Source organism: Gossypium arboreum, chromosome 3 (assembly GCF_025698485.1).
Source record: "Gossypium arboreum isolate Shixiya-1 chromosome 3, ASM2569848v2, whole genome shotgun sequence".
Taxonomy (NCBI): domain Eukaryota; kingdom Viridiplantae; phylum Streptophyta; class Magnoliopsida; order Malvales; family Malvaceae; genus Gossypium; species Gossypium arboreum.
The window spans coordinates 120,094,698-120,116,057 of NC_069072.1; the positions used below are offsets into that span (position 1 = coordinate 120,094,698).

At 34.3% G+C, this 21,360-nt stretch overlaps 1 long non-coding RNA gene across 1 annotated transcript; it reads left to right on the top strand.

Moving 5' to 3' along the window:
* Positions 1-3,558: 3,558 nt before the first annotated feature.
* Positions 3,559-8,080, top strand: LOC108477110 (uncharacterized). Its single transcript, XR_008280215.1, has 8 exons — positions 3,559-4,206; positions 4,939-5,007; positions 5,403-5,564; positions 5,792-5,923; positions 6,955-7,061; positions 7,139-7,220; positions 7,573-7,665; positions 7,788-8,080. It is a non-coding gene; the product is annotated as an uncharacterized LOC108477110 (long non-coding RNA).
* Positions 8,081-21,360: the final 13,280 nt, after the last annotated feature.

Here is a 21,360-nt window from a genome sequence, read left to right on the forward strand (position 1 = left end):
AGTCTCCCCTGTTACAGGGATCAACTACACTGACCTTCGCGCATTACGACTTGGATATCTCCCTGTACAGGGCTTCAATACTGATGCCGTTTGTTTCTATAGAAACTAGACTCAAAGAGGAATCTATACATATATGGAATGACTCCTAATTATCTCTGGTTAATTTAAAATGAATTTCCAAAGTCGGAACAGGGAATCCAGAAACCGTTCTGGCCCTGTCCCACGAAAACCTAAATATCTCTTAACATATAACTCATATGACTGTTTCGTTTCTTCCATATGAAAGTAGATTCACCAAGGTTCATTTACATAATTTAATCACTATTTAATTCCATCCCTACTATTTTTAGTGATTTTTCACATTCACATCACTGCAGCTGTGAACCTCTGTCTTTAAGGTAGATTTTACCTACTTCATAATTTCCTTGTTTCAACTAGCCCTTTTAGCATACATGGCACAAAAGATGATCACGGTTAACCATTCCAAGGGCTAATCGATTCCAAACATTTCCACATCTCTTAATGAACAACATACAAAATGATTATGATACCATGCCAAAGTGTATATAAGCCATTTTCGCATGGCTACCCAATTTATACAAAATCAAAGGGTCTATGACCAACAAACGAAAGAGTAGTCCTATACATGCCATTTCAAAGTTCAACCAAAATTTGTACCAAAAGGGGGCTTTGATAGTGTGGGAGACTTCGACTTCCAAAAATCCCGAGTCCGATAGCTGACGAGCCAAAATCTATAAAACAGAGAACAAAGAAACGAAGTAAGCAATTTATGCTTAGTAAGTTTTTGAGTAAGGGATTCCAGCACAACAAAAGCATAGCATTCATATAGCTAAATGGATAATTTCATATGCACACATTCTCAATATCATACTTACTTCACATTACCAACCCTTATGTTCATACACAAAGGATCAACTTAGCCAAAGGCCGGTAGCTCGTTTATCAACTGAGCGAATACTTACTTGTAAGGGCTCAACTAATTCAAGCACATACGAACATAATTTTTTTGCAAGCGTATTAACTGAAATTTTTACAGCAAGATTGCTCATTCCCGAATCAAGTACCTTCGGAATTTAACCGGATGTAGCGACTCGCTCGATTGTCTTCGGGACATAGCCCGGTTATAGTGATTCGCACAATTGCCTTCGGGAATTAGCCCGGATTTAGTAACTCGCACAAATGCCTTCGGGACTTAACCCGGTTTTGGTAACTCACACAAATGCCTTCGGGAGTTGACCCGGATTTAGTCACTTAGCACAAAAGCCTTCGGGACTTAGCCCGGATACCATTCGAATAACCAAGCACATATATCAACAAATCATAACACATTCTTATTACATTCTCATTACCAAAACTCAAACACAAGACACTTATCAAATTTACAATTTCGGCTCAATAGCCACACACAAAGAGCATGATTTCGATTTGCTTAAAACATGATCTAATCAAATCATAATTTAAGCTCTATTACTCAAGAACTTACCTCGGATGTTGTCGAACGATTTCGACGGCTATTCGACCACTTTTTCCTTCCCTTTATCGGATTTAGCTCCCTTTGCTCTTGAGCTTAATTTAACAAATAAGTTGATTTAATCATTTGAGCATCGAAGAGGAATTCAAGGTACTTAGCCCACATATTTTCATTAGACATTAAAGTCACATATGTACGGATATCATGAATCAAGCTCAACACATTAGTTAGTACTCTCCTTAGCGAATTTTCTAAGTCAAGATAAAGCCTTCAACGCGCTTACTTATGGCGAACAACACATCAACCTATGTACTCAATCATGTGGCGAATATGCATGTTGATGTTGAGGCCAATTACATGTTTAATACCACACATGAATGGCATACATTTTACTAACTAATGCATTACATATTGTAGCTCAATACACATCTATCATTTACTCCATAACCGAAACATCATCATATGTAAATATATACCTTGAGATAGTATATATGTCATACCAATACATCATGTGCAAACATATATACATGTAGGTGCAAGGGCCGAATCTCAAGTTGCTTATAACCAAATATAAACATATATCCAAAGCTCAAATCTTACCTACCATGCAATATGCATAAATCATGCTTATGGATATACCATGGCCGAATACACCACAACACCATACCGTTTCAATTTTGGTCATGGTTAAACAAAGAACTTAATGTCTCACTCAAAATGCTAAAAGAAAATCCAAGAGTCCTCAATCCACCATCACATGTATCATTATCAAGCTTCATATTTAACATGCAATGGCATTAACACAAAATCCACCTTGGCCGAATACCACCCCATGACATAGCAAGGATTTGAACCATGGCTAATAAGAACATCAAGCTAGCAACTAAAAACATGCATGAATCTCATGGCACAACTTCAAACATACCTTAATCTTGATACAAGTATAGCCAAACCTCTTCCTAGTCCTCTTCCAAACCAAACATGAAGCAAAAACTCCCTCCTTCTTCTTTAGAATTTTCGGTCAAGAGAGAATGAAAAGGATGAACAAATTTTTTGTTTTCTCTTACCTTCACAAAGAATGGGGAGGGGAGAAGCCTTCACACACATTTTTTTTTTCATTTTTTATTACCCATACACCTTATTTTATTTATTCCAACATAAAACACTTACACAACATGTTTCATGACATGTTTTGCCCATAATCCTTGTCATGGCCGGCCACTAGCTATTAGGGGAAATTTGACATGCAAGTCCTCCTTTTGATTACATGCACTATTAGGTCCTTATAGATTAGCCTATCACATTTCAAAAGTGTCACACAAGTCCTAATAATCGAATTCACATGCAATCGATTAAATCAAGCTTGAAATTTTCACACATTCATAAATACATATTCTAGACAATAAATATTACGTTCAAACATTTCGGTGACTCGGTTTAGCGGTCCCGAAACCACTTTCCGACTAGGGTCAATTTTGGGCTGTCACAAAGTTAATAATTTCACAACCGGATTAATATACTTGATTAACCCATAACACCAACTTAATAAAAAATAACTATAATTATAAATTTTTCTTTCCATTAATATGATTCAACTAAAAATATTTTTAATATTTAATTTATATAGACAAACAATTATTGCACTCAAATTGATATAAATTATAAAATTACAATTAATTTTATTTAAAACTCGATTCAAACAATAGATGTTTTGAATTTGTAAAGTAAAATAATCATACTAGAATATAGCACACTCATTAAATTTTATAATATCACTTAACTAATACTTTTTCGAATACTAGAATATGGCACACTCATTGAATTTATTTTCGAATACTTAATTTTTATTTATAAAAACTAATTTATAAAAAATAGTAATAAAAATATTTTATAAAATCACTTAACTAATACTTTTTAATAGAGAAAATAATTTTTTTAGCATAACAAAATAGAGTCATTTTATTTAAAATAAAATAATTTTTGTAGTGTTTTATAAAAACACAATAAAAATTAATAATAACAGCAAATTTTTTATAAAAACGTCACAAAAAATTATTTCGCTTTAAAAAAATAGGCGGTTTTATCCCTAAATTTCCCCCCTCTCGAACACCTAATTTTTCCCCTAAAATTGGTATCCTCAAAACACCCCCCAATCTCACCCCTAAAATGTCCGTAGAAAGGTCATTTGAAGCCTGGGAAGAGGTCCAACGCCATGGCCAGGACCTTGCCGATCGGCTAGCTCAAGGTTTTACTGGTTTAATCCAATCCCACATGATCCCACCTTCGTTTCCATGGCCAAATCCTCCAAAATCCAAGCTTTTTGACCTCGAGTTCCCATCTCAATCCTTTGGTAACAAGGATTTTGGTCTTCCCATTGATAATTCTGCTATTTTTGACATCGGAGATATCGGGAACTGGATTGGCCAAGTCGGGGCAGACTTTGGTGCTGGCTTAAACGAGTTGGTGCAACAATTCTTCCGGAGGTTACCGATCTCGTTTCGAGCTGAGGAGAGTGCAGTTGTGTCGGTTAGAGGTGATATGAGTGTGAAAGGGCAGAAGGCTGAGGTGGGTGTTAATGATATGGAGGGTTTGGTAGGATTTCGGATTCAAAGGATTTTGGGTTTGTGGGTAATGAGAGTCATTCAGAGGGAGTGGGAGATGAGGAGATTCCAGGGTTTAATTTGAATTCTGCTGGACTACTTGGGAGACCACAGGTAAACAAACAGATCAATAAATTGGGAATCTTTTTGGGGATAGTTTGGTTCTTGAATTTATGAACTTTGTTTGTGTTAAATTCTTGAGAAATTACTGTTTTAGCTTGTAAGATTGATTTAGTAATTGCGGCGAGTGCCGATATATAAGAAGCAATTTCAATCCTAAATTGTCGTAAGTGATAAGTTTATAAATGGAAATAGGGTTGTCTATGTTACATAATTGATGCATAGGTTAACTTGTTCTCGAGGATTTTCCTTTATAAATTGTTTTAGAAAAGGAATTGTACTAAATAGAAATTGGTTTTCAACTCAAACATATATGCTTTAATCATTTCTAGGAAAAGGTATATATATATATTAATTAATTAATTGCTATAACAAGCTATACTATATCATTTCAGTGCTACTTTGGTTATTAGTATAATAACATCGTTAGATATAAAATGAAAAATAATTAATATAACTTTAAATTTGAAATTAAAAAATAGTAAAAATTCTTATAAAAATCAGTAAAAATATTTCCTTCTTTTTGTTAAAAATAAATCATAAGAGTTTCATGTTGTCTCCTTTAAAAAATAAAATGGTTAATGTATACTTTGTTCCTTGAACTTGTCTAAAAGTACTTAGTTGGTACTTGAACAACCTTCATAGTTTTGCCTCTTCATCCGATTGCCTCAAGTTACAAATGGAGCAGAATCAATATTAACTCTCTGTTTTCGTGCTACTCTGTAGAGGAAGTGTGATTTGAAGCATCCCCCTGGGGACGAAATATATCGAAGTGGTACCCTGTCAATGTTTGAGGTATATTCTTGAATAGCTTTTACTGCTACTACTTTCTGTGCCAAAGTTCACAAAAAGATAAAAAGGGAAATAGCCTTTCCTTGATCTAGTTAAGTAAAATCTATATTGTTGTGGCTTTCTTCGACCCTACCCTATTGTTTTTGCTTTTGTAAATTCAATTTTCACATATCTTTCTTTGTATGTAAAATCCAATAATCTTGAGATCTTTTTAAATGATACTGTGAAAAATGTTGTGTTGAGACAATTATTTTTCAACTTTGGCTTAATAGTGTAGAAATAATTTTCACCATTTTTCTTTTTTCTAGTTCCTGCTACAAAATGTCATGTTGTAGAATGCTGCAGATCTTTAGCCTTTGTTGACATTCATCTTCCTTTGTTCAAATATTTTGAGACAGGTTGATGGCAAAAAGAACAAGGTTTATGGGCAGAATCTTTGTTATTTGGCGAAGTTGTTCCTTGACCACAAGACCCTTTATTACGATGTTGACTTATTTCTATTCTATGTTTTGTGTGAATGTGATGATCGAGGTTGCCACATGGCTGGATACTTTTCCAAGGTAATTAATTTCTACTGCATTTTTATTGCTTATAATTTGACACTGTGTGGAGGTTATAACAAATCTTTTTATGTCTAAGGCTGTTCTAATATTTTGTAGTTGCAATGTACCAACTCTGGTGGCATGGAGTGCATACAGCATTTCTTAATCTTATTGTCATCATATTAGAAGTTTTTAAGTAGAAAAATTTATTCTGTGTATTTTGGGACCAACACTGTGTATTGCAGAAAACATGGAGAGAAAAAATGGAAGTGTGAGAAATGCTCCAAGATCTATGCTGTTCAATCAGATTGGAAGGCTCATTCTAAGACCTGTGGAACAAGAGAATACAGATGTGATTGCGGAACCCTTTTCTCAAGGTATATCTCTTTTTATCCTTTTTTTTTCTCCCAACAAAAAAAAAAACTTAATTGAAATGTTTGATCACTTTTTCTTTTATCTCTTTTATTTACCATTCACCCCTTTGGACTTCAATGGAGGATTCATACAACTCTTGGTCTTTAGTTTCATGTGGGAAGTCTTTTGTGTCTTTAGGGCCGTTTTTGTTTGTTTGTTTAGAGAGGGGTCGAGGTTTTTGTTTTCTTGTAGTTGTTTCTCTTACACAAGAGTCGGTAAGCTATGCATGGAACATATCTGGAACTTAAATGCAGTGCCAGGTTACGTTTCATCGAAATGGACACCATCAAAGACAAGTGTCTGTTACTGGGTAACCCTTGCAAGAGAAACTGAAAGCAATATATCTCTGAAATCTGAACCAGATGCCATGTTCTTATCTGAAAAAAAATTAAACTAGATAGTTAAACGATAAGGAACATTCATCATATTCTGTAGGATGATGTTAGTTTTGAACACGCATTATTCATTCTAATAAACATGGGTTTATTATCAGACCAAACTCATGCAATCTTTTACCCTGTGTGTTTCTCGTTGATTAGATTGTAATGGAATGGGACTGCAGTCTCAAAAACAATGATGGACATATCCAAAGAAAAAGCAAAAGAAGTTTAATAATTGCTTTTGGGATTTCATAGTTTGAGAAATCCGTGACGAAAATTTTCATGTAGTATGCCATTATTAACTTGCAGAAATCACTGAAACTCTGAACTTTTTTCATCATGATGTAAAACTGATAAATCTGCAAAAATATCTGTTGCCGATTTTGTTTTTGTTTTCCCCTCCATCTATTAGATTCCATAAGAACACATTTCTTGAGATATGTTTTTCCCCCTTAATGAAGTCAATTCTTTACATTGTCTGTTTATTGCTACAATGTTTGTAACTCAGCAGAGCTACATTGAACTACTAACCAGATTAGAAAATCGGACCTTTAGAAGATCTCTTTCTCTTTCTCTGTGGTGTTAATTGATGTTATTTTATTTCTGTTGGGCAGGTGGGTTGGTGGGTAGGCTACTCAAAGGACTCTGACGATCCATTTGGCAGATTAGTACGCATAACACCTGGCGTAGGTAGATTTGTTGCTAGGAGTTACAGTCCAAGGTGAGAAAAATCTCTCCACAACTAAGGTTCTTTCTACCGTAAATTATTGATAATTATTTACTATTGATTGCTTGCAGACAGTTGGTCAGCGCGTCACCTAGAATTCCATTATTTGAGATTTTTGTGGTTAAAGAAGATGAAGAAACATATCTTATGCAGGTAAAGTAGTAATGTGCCTTAATTTATTATTATTTTTTGTTTGGGGCAGGGGGCATAAATGGATTCTAAATTATGACATCAAAATTTGGTGAATTCAGAGTATTTAATGATACCATGAGTCATGAGTGCAGTTAAATGCTGTGTATGGTTTGTTTGCTTTGTGTGGCTTTTTGCTGATTGATATGAGTTGAAATACTTTGGCACCATGCCTTAGTGGCATCAACTAGTACGACCACGTTTAGAGAGATCTTGAGTCTTAGATATGTGGAACCTCTTCGAGAGGGATTTGGGTTAATCCACGTTAATTCATACTTTTGAGACTTCTAATTGATGGGAAAACTCTAAAATACAGGTTGCATGTTACAAAGGTCAGGGAAGAATAGCAGAATTTGGTTTCCGTAACCCGCGATGGGTCGATGGCGAACTTCTCCAACTTAATGGCAAGGTAATAAAATATTCAGAACTTTATGCTAATAATATGATGTGACTTGCAACTTAAAATTATTTTGTTGAGTTTTCAAAACTATATGAATTGAAGGAAAATCCCTTGTGGATGGTCATATGCAGGGCGTTGGACCCTATGTCAAAGGAGCTGATCTAGGTTTCCTTTACATTGTGCCTGAGCAAAGTTTCCTTGTGCTACACAACCGTTTAATATATAAATATATTTGTATAGAGTATTTTAATTTTTTACTAATTTAAATAAATTTTTTATTTTTATATTTGTAAAAGAAACTAGTTATAAAATAAAAAATTAAATTTAGTTTGGTTCAGATGATTATAGTTTTCTAACTTACAACCAAACAGTGAATCAAATTGAAATTAATTTATTTGAATAAATTAAAATTAAATTAAAATAATGAATTTTAATTTTTTATATTTTCATGACTTTTATAATATTTTGTAATATATATATTTTTAAATTTCATGATTTTTAGCGGCGTTTTGAGAAAAGCGCCGCTAGAGGTCGTGATCTTTAGCGGCGTTTAGGGATAAGCGCCGCTAAAGATCGTGATCTTTAGCGGCGGTTTTTTAAAATAAATGCCGCAAACTTTAGTGGCGCCGTCTATATCGACGTTTTTTGCGGCGCTTTAAAGACATTAAAAAACGCCGCTAAAAGTCAATTTTGTTGCAGTGAGCACAAAGAAAAAAGGGGAAGAAAGTACCCAATGATGAATTTTATTGAATCAAAGACTGATGGATGATATTAACATTGTTGGCTTAAATGATAAAAAGTTTAATATTCTTTAAATAAAATTTTGAATTTAATGAAAAAAAACACAAGAAAATATTCTCTATTTATGCATTTAACTTAAATCAATTTTAGATATCGAAGTTTAATATGATTACCAAACAATAAATGTTTTTTTTTTAAAAAAAAAAATTATGGATTGCTTAACTGAGTTGCCACTTAGTGCCTAAATGATAAAAGCAACTGTAGGAAAATGGTAAATGTAGGGCCAGACAATTGACATCAAGAAAAGCATAATTTTGGAAAATATAGATGATTATGTGAATGACTGATTGCAATACACAACAAGCCACTAATTTATATTATATATAAAGAAAGCCATATATGCTAGTAATTTTTTTTGAACATAAGTTTGAAAACCACGTCATTTCTTTGTTTCCAATTAGCCTAGAAGATGGTAATAAATTTTGAGTATTTTTTTTTTGGTGAAATGAGTAAAAATATTTTATACATGTGATCAATGCAAAAAGTTAGGGAGGAGCCAAACTAGGTAGCTCTTGCAAAACTACAGCATTTGAAAAGATTATTAGCATTTTCCTCCTTTCGTTACATAGGGGGCACATATTGTCCATGTTCAAGTTTCTCTTCCTTGGTTCGATAAGAATAGGAAGGCAACTAGAACAAATCTTCCGGACGAAGATAATCAATTTAAAATGAAGTTTAATCATTCACAAAACTTTCCAATTTGTGTAAAGTTAAGGTCTAAGGGTGGTAAAATGAGCTCGAACCTAGGTTTGAAAGTTCGACCTGAAAATCCAAGCCTAAACTTGTTTTAAGTTTGATTTGACTAAAAAGTTGAAAACTTGAATACAAAAAGGCCCAAACTTGAATAAATTTGAATTCGAAAAAGTTTGAACATGATAAAACTCAAAAAAAAAAAAAATCCGAACTCAAAAAATCTTAACCTAAAAAATCAAAACCTAAAATTGACTTAAACCCTAACTCGAATTTAATACTAAAAATAAAATAATCAAATTGCAACTAAATAATATTATTTAAGAAATAAAAATACTACACAACTAGTGAAAACTGAAAATAACGAATTTATAAAACATTAAATTCAGTGGTTTGTTTCAAAAGTCAACCCTACAAATGAAGATCAAAACAAATATTATTATACATCAAACTTTATTTATTTTTATTATTTCAAAGCCAATATAAATGTTTTATAAATATACTTACAAGCTGAAAGCTTCTAATCCTCAAAATATAAATAAAGTGAAGCAATCTTCCTTCCAAATTTGATTGATTCTTTTCATCATCTAAACTAATAGACATATAATATACAGTTTCATAAAAGAAAAAAAAAAGAATCTTACCTTCATATCCGTAACCAATTTCAAGTGGTAATCAACATTTCTGCATTTTCAGACAAAAGAGAACTTCAACTCTACCACCCATGCTAAATGTTAATTATGAAGCAACCATAGTGATTGGAATGCTTAGAACACTTTTGCAAGTCGTGCAAGGTTAGGATATCGAATTTGATTTCCTTTCCAATAGTCAAGAATATTCATGTACTTATAGTAGTCCTCTCCAACTTCATCTAAATAGATATCAAACTACAATTTATTTGAATTAAATCGAAATTTGAAATCAACAACATAAAAAATATCATACAATAATCTACATGTTAAATTTTTAATTATGAATTTAATAAACATATAATAAATATAACTTATTTTCATGTCTTCGGAAATCATTCTTTCACTACAGGAAAACAGGCTTTTAGTGACGTTTTTTTTCGCCTTTAAAGCGCCGCTAGAACTATTTGTGGCGTTTTCACAAGCGCCACAAAAAACGCCGCAAAAATTTGAGGCGTTTATTTAAAAAAAAAAGTCACAAAAGATTACGACTTTTAGCTGCGTTTGTGGGGGAAGCGCCGCTAAAAGTCATGGCTTTTAGTGATGTTTTGGGCTAAAAGTCATGGCTTTTAGTGACGTTTTGGGGGCATGACTTTTAGCGGCGCTTTTGTTACAAACGCCGCTAATTTTGGCAAATTTGTAATAGACATTTTTCACCAATATCCAACCCTTCCTACATTAAAATCCAACTAAAAACAGAAAATATAGCATGAAATCCAATCAAAAACAACAAATGTAGCATAAAAAATACAACCAAAAACATTAAATCTAAATGATACTTCAAATTCAACGAAAGATATATGATGTAAATTAATAAATGAAGTATAACTCAAAATATTCTTACAATAATGTTACATGTGACAATGTTAAAAATATTCTTATAACGAGAAAACAAATGTCTAAGATGGCGGCTTTTATGATCATGAAACATCTTCATCATATGTCAAGTCAGAGTGGAGCTCATCGTACTTTTTTGTTCTCGTCACGCCATCGCCGCTGCTGTTGCCTCCTCATTCTGCATTCGCTCTAAGTTGTTGCTGGAGTTCTTCATATTTTCTTTGAACCTCTGCAATTTGCTCAACTGTGCTCGCTTGCATCTGAGTTATCTGGTCTCTTAACCTCTGAACTTCAGCTTGAGCTTGACTCCCGGAAGGCATGTATTGCTGGGAGCTAGATCCAAACTATTGGGTCGGGGTAACACCAGATCCTTGAAATCGAACCCAACCATACCTTTCAGGACCCAAAACTTCAGTAATAATTCTGTTATCAATGTTTTAAAGATTAACAGAACAATCAGTCGAAGCAATCGCTTCAGACTTCGCCTTCTTCTCCTTTAGTTTCTCCTAATAAATCAATCAAAGAGTTAGAAACGAAATATATAATAAACATGAATGCAACATAACTTAACATTACTTAAAAATACTAATGACGAATTAAACCATTATAATTAAACATTATAAATATTTATAATAAATCAAATTTTATTAAGTAAATATACCATAATTTCTTTAGCTTCGGATGTCATAGGAGATCCATCTTTTTTCCTATGCGTAATCTAAAAAAGCTGAAGGCGTCTGACTTTTTGACCAAACGAGACTTCCTACAATATAGTAGTAAAAATATTATTTAATAGTAGAAAGTCATTAATATTTGACAGAATTAATAAATTCATAACACCTCGGCCTCAGCTATAGAAGCAAAACTTCTCGACCCTGCCGTGTGCGTGAATTTTTGTTTTTATCTGCTGCCCGTCCTATTTAATGAAATTATTATTATGTATATATTAAATACTATATACCAAAAAATTTATAAGAATTTGGAAGTACGTAATACCTCTCATTTCTTTGAATTCTAGAATCTAACCGCATCTTCCCATTTGTACTTTAGCATTCCCGGTGGGACATTTCGCAATTTTTCTTCAAGGTTTATGTCTTTCTTAAAATATTCTTTTTTCAAAGTGCTTTTATGGTCTCTCCATTTTTTACCCAATGCCTTCTTGATATAGTCATTCGAGACTCCTAAAGCAAATCTCTCCTAAAAAACACAAGATTAGAATGTAAATATAAATGAAACTTAAACCAAAGTATTATAAATTACATTCACGTTTTGTTACCTTAATATTATCGAGAGCTTGATTTTTGTTGCTATCAGGCATGTGATGCCATGATTCGTAGTTGATGGGCAACATATTGGCATTTCGTGCTATAATGCCCAAATAGCCTGCTAAAAGTCGAGCTTCAGATCCAACAGGCTGACCATGACTGTTTCTACTTACTTTGACACGCTCGACAGGATTTAAGTTGTATAAATCTTTAAGTAGTGTACGTTCTCGACCTCTGCGCATCCCACCACTTTCAGCTAAAAAATGATATATTATTATTATTATATTAAAATTGAAAAATAAATCAATAATAAAAGTCAACACACATGTAAAATAAACTTAACATTACTTTGAAATTCTGCAGGCTCGTCAAGTGTCTCCGACACATTCAAGATCCAATAACTGCTCATTGTTCACTATTTGCTTCTTCCAAATTTGGAGTATTCGGACAATACTTAAATCTCGTAATCTTCTTCTACGCATTTTTCCTGCAATACACATAAAATAGTTAAAATTTTAGTAACAAATTACAACAATAATAGTACATATAAAATAGTTAAATTATATAACATGACCAAGATTAAAATTATAATATTACATATAATTAAAAAATCTTAAAATCTTACTACACCATAATTCGTAAATATCTTTATCCACATACTGACGAACCCATTAAAATTGTGTACTAGTACTAGGGATATTTTCATTTAAGTTTTGTTCTGGAAAAGGCAAAGTTTTTGATCTTTCGACGATGTCATCTCTACTTCCATTGCCCATGTCAAACAAGTCTCTAGGGGTGTTTCGGAGTACAACGTACCAACCCTCATTAGTTGGATCTTTCGAGTAAAAAACTTGTTTCACTTGAGAAGAAAATACATACGGCTCGTCTATCAATTGTTCTCTAGTATGAATCAATCGAGAGAAATTCACCATTGTAAAACTAAATTGATCGTTTTTAATTCCGCGAGCAGTATTGACATCAACCCAATCACATCAAAATAAGACAAATTTCCATTTTCCATAGTAGTCCAACTCAATAATATCAGTAAGAAGTCCGTAATACTCCACATTTCCCTCAACGGGATTACTATCCCTAGCACTAGCATAACTTGTAATTGAAGAATTAACAACTATTCCACAATTTTGAGTTCTCCTCAATCTCTCGTGATATTTTGTATAAAATCTGAATCCATTGATGATGAACGCACTATATATTTTTACTACTCTATTCAGACCTTGGGAAAGCCATTTAACTTCGTCATTAACGTCCTTCCCATTCTAAACCTATTGAAACGAAAGTAAATTGAGTAATTATAAATGTTATGAGAAAATATTATTATTTTTCAATAAAAGGTTGAGTTGCATACCGTTTGACTTAACCATTCATGAAAAGATTCTGTGAATAACTTATTAATCTCTCGTTATTGTAATCTTCGGGAGCGTGAACGAGATCTCAAGATTTGTTTGTACTCACTATGTTAAAAATAGGTTTAATTGGTTAGAAAATAAACAAATCAAAAAGATGAATATTTATCATATTCTAGAACATACTTGCGTAATGGTTCAATTGAATCGTGGTGAAAAAGAACATATCTATGTGCTTGTACCCAAGATCTTTCATCTAATTCTGCAATTTCAACTTTACCAATTGGTTCTCTATAACTTGAAATAAATAAGTTTCGGCCAAGTTGGGATCATTGAGCCCAACATTTCTACTTGGTCTATTCAATCTTGTTTCAACATCTTCTAAATATCTAGGACAGAAGGTCATACACTCCTCTACCAAGTAGCCTTCAGCAATTGATCCTTCTGGATAACGCTTATTTCGACAATAAGACTTCAATTTGCTTAGGAACCTAAACACAATATACAACATTATCAAAAGTTGTAACTAAATTTATAGAGGTGAATGAATGAATACTTTACAAATAAATTAGCACCTTTCTATAGGATACATCTATCGATAGAAAATCGGTCCACCAATTATTGCTTCACGAGGGAGATGGATTACCAAGTCCACCATAATAGTGAGGAAGGAAGGTGAAAAGATCTTCTCCAAATTGCATAAAGTCAAAGCGGCCCGATCTTGTACTTTCTAATGGTTAAGAAGTAGTGTTGCTTCCTTTGAGACCCAAGTTTGATTCCTTTATTCTGTATAATTTCTATTTTCAGTATTTTTACCCAAAACCCTAGTGTGCCGTCCCTTGCATAGAAAACCCTACTATATAACATATATATATTTATTTATTTTTGGCCTCTTTTAATATTTTTCTCTCATATTGCCACCCTTCTCATTTTCATTTTCTCTTTTTCCTGTTTTCTCTATTTTCTTCCTCTTTGTACCAGCTCTAAAACTCTAAAATTCTGTTATTGTACCACCCATTGATCATCAATACCCTTTGTATCCTATTTTATTTTATACTCATCTTATCTTCTACCCCTATAGTTAAGTTTCTGCTGCCGATTTTTTTGTTATTGCCGCAACTTCATTTGATTCTCTTCTTCTGCTCTCTATTTTTTTGTCGTCACAGATCTGATCAAGTAGCGTAAGTGCAGAATTATTATTTTATTTTATCTTAGATCTATATTGTTCTCTTCTTATTTAGTTACAATATAGATGAATAGTGTAACACCCCAAACCCGGCCTGGATGTTATGACCGGATCGATGCGCCACATTGATGCGTTCAAAACACTTAGTTTGGAAAAGTGAGTTGGTGTTGTAAAAGATACTTTTAAAAGTAAGTTAAAGTGAATGGAAGTCTGCGCACTGTAGGAAACCAGAAGAAGAGGAGGTGAGTCCGTCGGATCGCTAAGTACCAAGCTCTCTTGGATCCAATCCTAGACATGCACACCGCCATTGCCACACTCTAACATCTCGTATAATTTTGAGAAAACCGCTTGATTATGACCACTTAAGAAAATGATTAAGGTTGCAAATCGTTTGCTTAAAATATTTATTTTTCTTGGGAAAACATTTACTTTATGAAAACTTTATGCGTCATCGTGATCTTTTTAAAAACAAGTAGATTTTATAAAACGAACCCTAGTGCTAGCCAGTTTAATAATCCCCAAAATATAAGTAATTAAAAAGAGCGACCTTATTACAACTTTAAGCATAATAAAAATAATCCAAAATAAATGCTAAACTTATTTAAAATCGGCAATCAATCTTCATGGCCACTCTGAATCCCGCCCAGCTCCAAGTCCACCAATTCTAGGGCTCACCTGCAAGGATGGAAGAGGAAGGGGGTGAGTTTGGGAAAACTCAGTGTATACAGAAACCCATCCAAAGCCCAATTCACTCGAGCCCATTGGGCTGAGCCCTATTCAGATAATAGTACACAGAGGTCAAGCCCTTTTCGAATCACATGAGCAAGGCCTTAGCCCTTTTTACATAACAAGTGGCCCATAGGCCCGCTTTAGTAGCATGAGTAACAACAAGAATAATGAATGCAAGCCCATCCGGGAGACTACTCAACCCACCAACCGCTACACTACCCCTGCACCAACCCTACACACCATGTGGGAATATCTCAACCCACCCAAATTTCTACACACCACAGCTTGCAAAGAATGTCGCTCAAATTTCAATCGATTGAGGCAAAGCCTCCAAGACGTGGATGAACCACTTTCAAGATTTCCTCCATTAATACCCCAATCCCATGCAACAGATATTAATAAATGCATATCATGCAAAATACAGTAGTAATCAATCAAGCAGTTCACCAATTTAAAACCCTAGGGGTATATCGGTAATTTTGCTCTTTAGGGTAATTTGGTAATTTTGCTCTTTAGGGTAATTTCGTGATCTACGCTCTGCACAAGCTAATTCAGTAATTTTTCTCGCTTTATGCAATTTGATTCCACCATCTACCTAATGAAAGCTAATTTGCCCATCTCTTACCCATATTGGTCCAGTAAGCCCATTGGGCCCAGCTTTTGGCCCATCGAGCCCTTTTTCCAAATACGCTAAAACGTCACGCTTAACGTGCTTACCACCTTGCGATGCCAGATCTAACAATTATTCTATGACTTGAGAGCATTCGATACCCACATGACCATGAAATGCCGGATTTTGGCATTTCGCTTTTGCGAATTGAACTAAAGAAGGGTGTTCTAGACACACCGATTTGCGACGATCGCTACTAAGATCCCTTCCGATATCCTACAGTTGATTAGCACAGTTCTTATTTACAAACCATAATCATTAAACCCCAAACTTACTCATCCATGCTCAAACCATATCCCTAAAAGCCTTTGAAACCTTACCTTCTTTGCCAAAAACGGTAGCTAGCTCAATCCGATTGCTCCAACAACCCACGCCTTTAATCCAACACTTAAGAAGACACTAATCATTGATGAAAATGTTAGTTAAAACCTTTAGAGCCACATGCCCAATTCGACACCTCTCTATATTTTAGGGACTTGGCTTTTCCTAACTTTGTAAAATATAACCAGATCCGAGATGATGAACACTTACCCTTACTCCTTTTGATCTCCACGCAATCTGGTGCGATTTATCTTTCAAATGATGGTAAAAACTCGACTCCTGAGTTCAAGTTTCGCTATAAGCCCCAATTCTATGTTTTTTCGCTTTTGTGTGATGAAGGAGATGATAATGCGGGCTACAACCTTGAAGTAGAATTGCGGTCAGAATCCGAGATTAAGAAAAGATAATTGTAAATTAAGAAAACAAAAGAACATAAAAGAACCGGCTTTGAAAAAATCGGCACAAGCAAAGGATCACAGTGTTTTCGCTTTTATGGATTCGGCAAAAGTGTTGATGAATAGTAGGTATGATGAATAGTTTGAAGAAGAAAAAAATAGAAGAAGAAGAATAGGGAGGTGGTAGTTTCGCTAGAGAGGAAAAGAGAGAAAAGAACAATCCTAAGGTGTAAAAGCGGAAGAAAACGGCACCAACAATACCCTAAGTGCCAAATACTACCCTCATAATCCCCGCCGATTTTCCTCTTCAATTCCCCATTCTGCTAACTCCTAGCCTCATCCCAATCCCTTAAATCTCTCCCTTATCACTCCTTAATCCAAGCATTTAAACTGATCCAACTCTCCTCTAGCAGAATCCACCTGAACTCCAACACTTACGCCTCCTGCATTAAAAAAATAAATGCATCTATTTGCCAACAAAGGGAATCGAACCCAGGTCTTCCCCCAACACTTACACGCCACCTTCATAGCTCCCTAGTGGCGTCACTTAGCCACTTTACCAAAGGCTCATTTTTGTGATGCAATTTACCCATCACTCCACTTAAGGCCACTTAGCCAGAACCCCTAACTCCTAAGTCTAAAATTCCAAAAATTCAACTGGGTTTTGGCCAACTCATGGGCCTTCTATAACCCATTTACCTACTCAAAATACTAATTCCACATCCAAATACAAAATTTTAAAAATCTTTACAAAATATTGAAAATCGCGAATAAACCCGAAAATCAGGATGTTACAAATAGAGCTTCTGCCGTGGTGGATTCTCACAAGTTCTTTTTTTTTTTTGGTTGATTTAAGATCCTAATCCAAACCATTTGAACCAACAATAGCCTTGGTAAACTATTTGCAACTTCATTGTGAGTTAAATAGAGTAAGCGTTAATTTTTCAACTTCAGATTTTAGGATTTCAGTTAATATAATTGCATTGGTTAAACCCTATATAGGTGTTAAGGGGGTGATTTTAATGACTAATCTCTGTTGGGTACAAATTTGGGTTGGATCTAGTTAGATCTAAAGCATAGGAATTGCGAAGAACCGATAGTGTTTTAATTAGTGTAATCAGGTGTGCGTTTTACCTTTGAGTGTTGTGTGATTACTGTAAATTGTATAATACACATGTTGTTAATTTTACATGTTGATTTGTGCTTGGCCAAATAACTTTGATTCGAATTAGGGATTTTTGATTATGGTAAGTGCTAAAAGGTGATGGCCGAATGTGTAAAGGTCTTTATTTGTGATTAATTGAATGTGTAAGTGCCAATTGTAATTATTGATTGTCTATTATGAATGTGTATGTATAGATTTATAATGTATGATATGGTATTTTTATCTCATATTTACCGAATGCATGAGAACATGCTTACTATTTTGTATTTATTGATTGCATGTAAAGCATGCCATTACTGAATTACTGATCGCATGTTAATACATGCCACTATTCTGTATTTATTGATTGCATGTAAAGCATGCTGCTGTTATTGAATTATTGATCACATGTTAATACATGCCACTATTTTGTATTGTACCTAACTGTAATGCATGTTATGAAATTCGATTGCATAGGGTTGGAAAGATTGGTAACAAAGGATTTCTATGGAGTTCTGGCGGTATAGCTGTAACACTGGAGTATTGTTCGGAGTTCTAGCGGTTCGTTTGCAAAATTTTTACTAGAGACTTATCGCAAATTATTGGCAGTATATTTGCTAATATTTACTATTACTAGTGATTTATCCTCAATGAACTATGGCTCTTACTATTATGGTGTGTAAAGATGGTTGAGTTTTGAGGAACTCCTGGTGTGTAGCGGATGGATGGGTAGGAAATTGCACTAACATTCATGGACATTTACATATATTCTGAGAACTTTTTGATTCCGTATATTTTGAAACATTGTGATATGTGACATTGTTATTACTGTTATCTCTGTTTACTTACATGCCTTTGTGATCTTTGGTACACTGATTTCTTATGATCAAGATTCACAATAAGATTTTCAAGTTCACCACCTTAAGTTTACTCTTTACAGATAACTCTCAAGGTTAGGAATGAACACGAAATCAAAGGTCTTGTATCAGATTTATTTAATAAAGTATTTTTAATTTTACTCTATTTATTATGGTTTTTATTTTGGGACTGTAAATTTTGTTAAATGTGGACTGTGGCATGGGTTGCTTTATTTAGATATTGCATGCATGGAATTTGGTTAGAAATTGAATAACTCAAATAAGCAACTTAATATAGATTAAAACACAATTTTTTTCGAAAAAAAATTTAAGTTGTTAGTTTTTCCTTCACTGAAATGGAGTTTTTAAAGGCAAAATGACAAAAACAGATAAGTTTTTCTTTTAAATGACATGGTTTTTAATAACTGAACTGTAAGTTTATTTGGCTTAATAATCTAACATTTTGGCAGCCTTAAGACAACTTCTCAAAGTTTTTCTAAAAATTGGATAGAATAGGAGTTTTTATACTGAACGACTTTACTAGGCCATTTTGGTGGCCAATATAGCCTTTAGAATTCGGACATAATGTCTGGGCCAGGTTAGGGAGGTTATAATCTGAGTGGGACATAATTCAAAGGGACCAAAGAATGTCAGTAACTCGTCTATCCATGCACATTTTGTATCTTCAACCTTCCTCTTTAGGGCCTAGAGGATATTTTTATTGGTAACCTTTACCTGCCCATTAGTTTAGGGAGCCTTTACAGAGTTGTGTGCCAAGAAAATGTGAAGATTCTCAAAAAGTTTCTTGAACTTTACAGGAATTGGATGCCATTATTCGTGATAATTAGTTGTAGGATGCCATATCTACAAGTGATAGTTGTCCACACAAAATTTGTAACACCTTGGATTTTGGGGTTAAAAGATTTGAGGTTTGAAATAAGGGTTAGTGAGTAGGTCGAAGAATTGGGTTAGTGTCTGCATTTTAGTGTCAGAATGGGCCTGCTGGTCTAGTGGTTGGTCGTGTGTTAGTTCACCTTTGGGTTTTGGGTTTGAATCCTTGTGTATGTGAGGGAGTAGTTATATTTCATATTTTTTTTAAGTTGCTAAAATATCTATTTATTTTTATTTTTATTTTATTTTTAAAGAAAAATCCAAAAAGAGTTGCATGTTCTTTTCTTCTCCCACATTTCCTTTATCATGTTCTTGTTTTTTTTTCCTTTCTTCTCTCTCTATCAATTAGAACTCTGTTCCTTGGCTTCTACTCTATTTCTTCTACTTTTTTTTTTGTAATTTCTTGGACAAGGGTTCTAGGTAAGTATTAGCATTGCTTTATTGACTATTCCCTAAAAGTTAGATTAGTTGCCTAAGTTTTTTTTTTTGTTGTTGTTGATTAATGAGGTTTTCAGAATCGGTGGATTTAAGGCGTCAATTATTTAGGCATTTTAATTGTGTATCAGGTGTAGGTCTGGAAACTTTTCCTTTTCATTATTGAAATTCTGATTTGGTTCCGTGAAATTCGGCAATTATAGGCGTGTTTTTGAATGGTTTAGTTTCGATGTTGGATTCTTTGGAATTCAGTTATATCTTGTATGTTACTGAAATTAAACCGTATGTTTTTGGGATTAAAGCGGATATGAATCATTTTGATGATGGTTACATGATTTTTAATCGGTTTAAGAATGGGTTTTAGAACTACTGTTATTAGGAATTCATTTTGGGGAAGAAAGGCACGTTTTGTAGCCTGATTCGATATCGATTCATGACCACAAAGGTGGCCACACGGGCGTGTGCTGTACACGGGCAGGCAACACGGCTGTGTGCAATTGGGAAATTAGGGATTTGGATGAATTTTGGTGCCACACAGCCTGGCGACATTGCTGTATGGTTGATTTTGGGGATTTTAGTTGATTTTCACACGGGCATGTGTTCTGGACACACGGTAGTGTCCCATGGGCACATGGGCGTGTGAGACTTCCATACGGTTGTGTTTGCCTTTCACCTTATTTAAGCCAATTTGGACAGAGAGTTACACAGGTTGTTCACACGGCCCCCTAGACACACAGGCGTGTGTCGTCTTCACACGGGTGTCTGCCTCCTTCACATGGGCATGTAGACCCCCACACGGCCTAGGCACTTCCACACAGCCTAGGCACACGACCTTATGGCCCTATTTTGCAAATTTTCATATTGTGTTGGATTTTGAGTTGTTTCAGTTTCTACGTGTTTTGACCCTCGGCTTTGTCTTAGTAAGGGTGGTTGGGAATATGTTTTGGCCCGGACTTATGCGTTACTCATATCCGTATCACTAATTTAATAGTTCAATTAAGTGTAAGTGATGTTACCTAGTAATTAAGTACTGTTATAACTTATTCTAAATATGGTCAATTGAAGATGTGTACCTTTGATCCTGTTTGATTGATGTACGACGGTTTGTAAGTTGTGTACATTGTTTCTGTAAGTCTGTTATTGATCTGTTTGCATACATACATTTGCATAAAATTTTGGGTTTGGTTGCAAAGAGAAGGAAGTCTGATATAATTTGGTAGTTTTAACTGCATCATATTGTACAGCGGTTTACCGTAATGTACTGTACATATGCTAGCTCAACTGTATATTGATACTTCAGTGGCTTAGTTCCACATATGTGGTGCGTAGGGTTGGATGGGCCTTTCAAGGTCCTATTGGTGTGTATGGTTGGTTGGGCTTGATATAGCTCATATGTGGTGTGTTGGGTGGTCAAAGTGGTGTTCGATTGG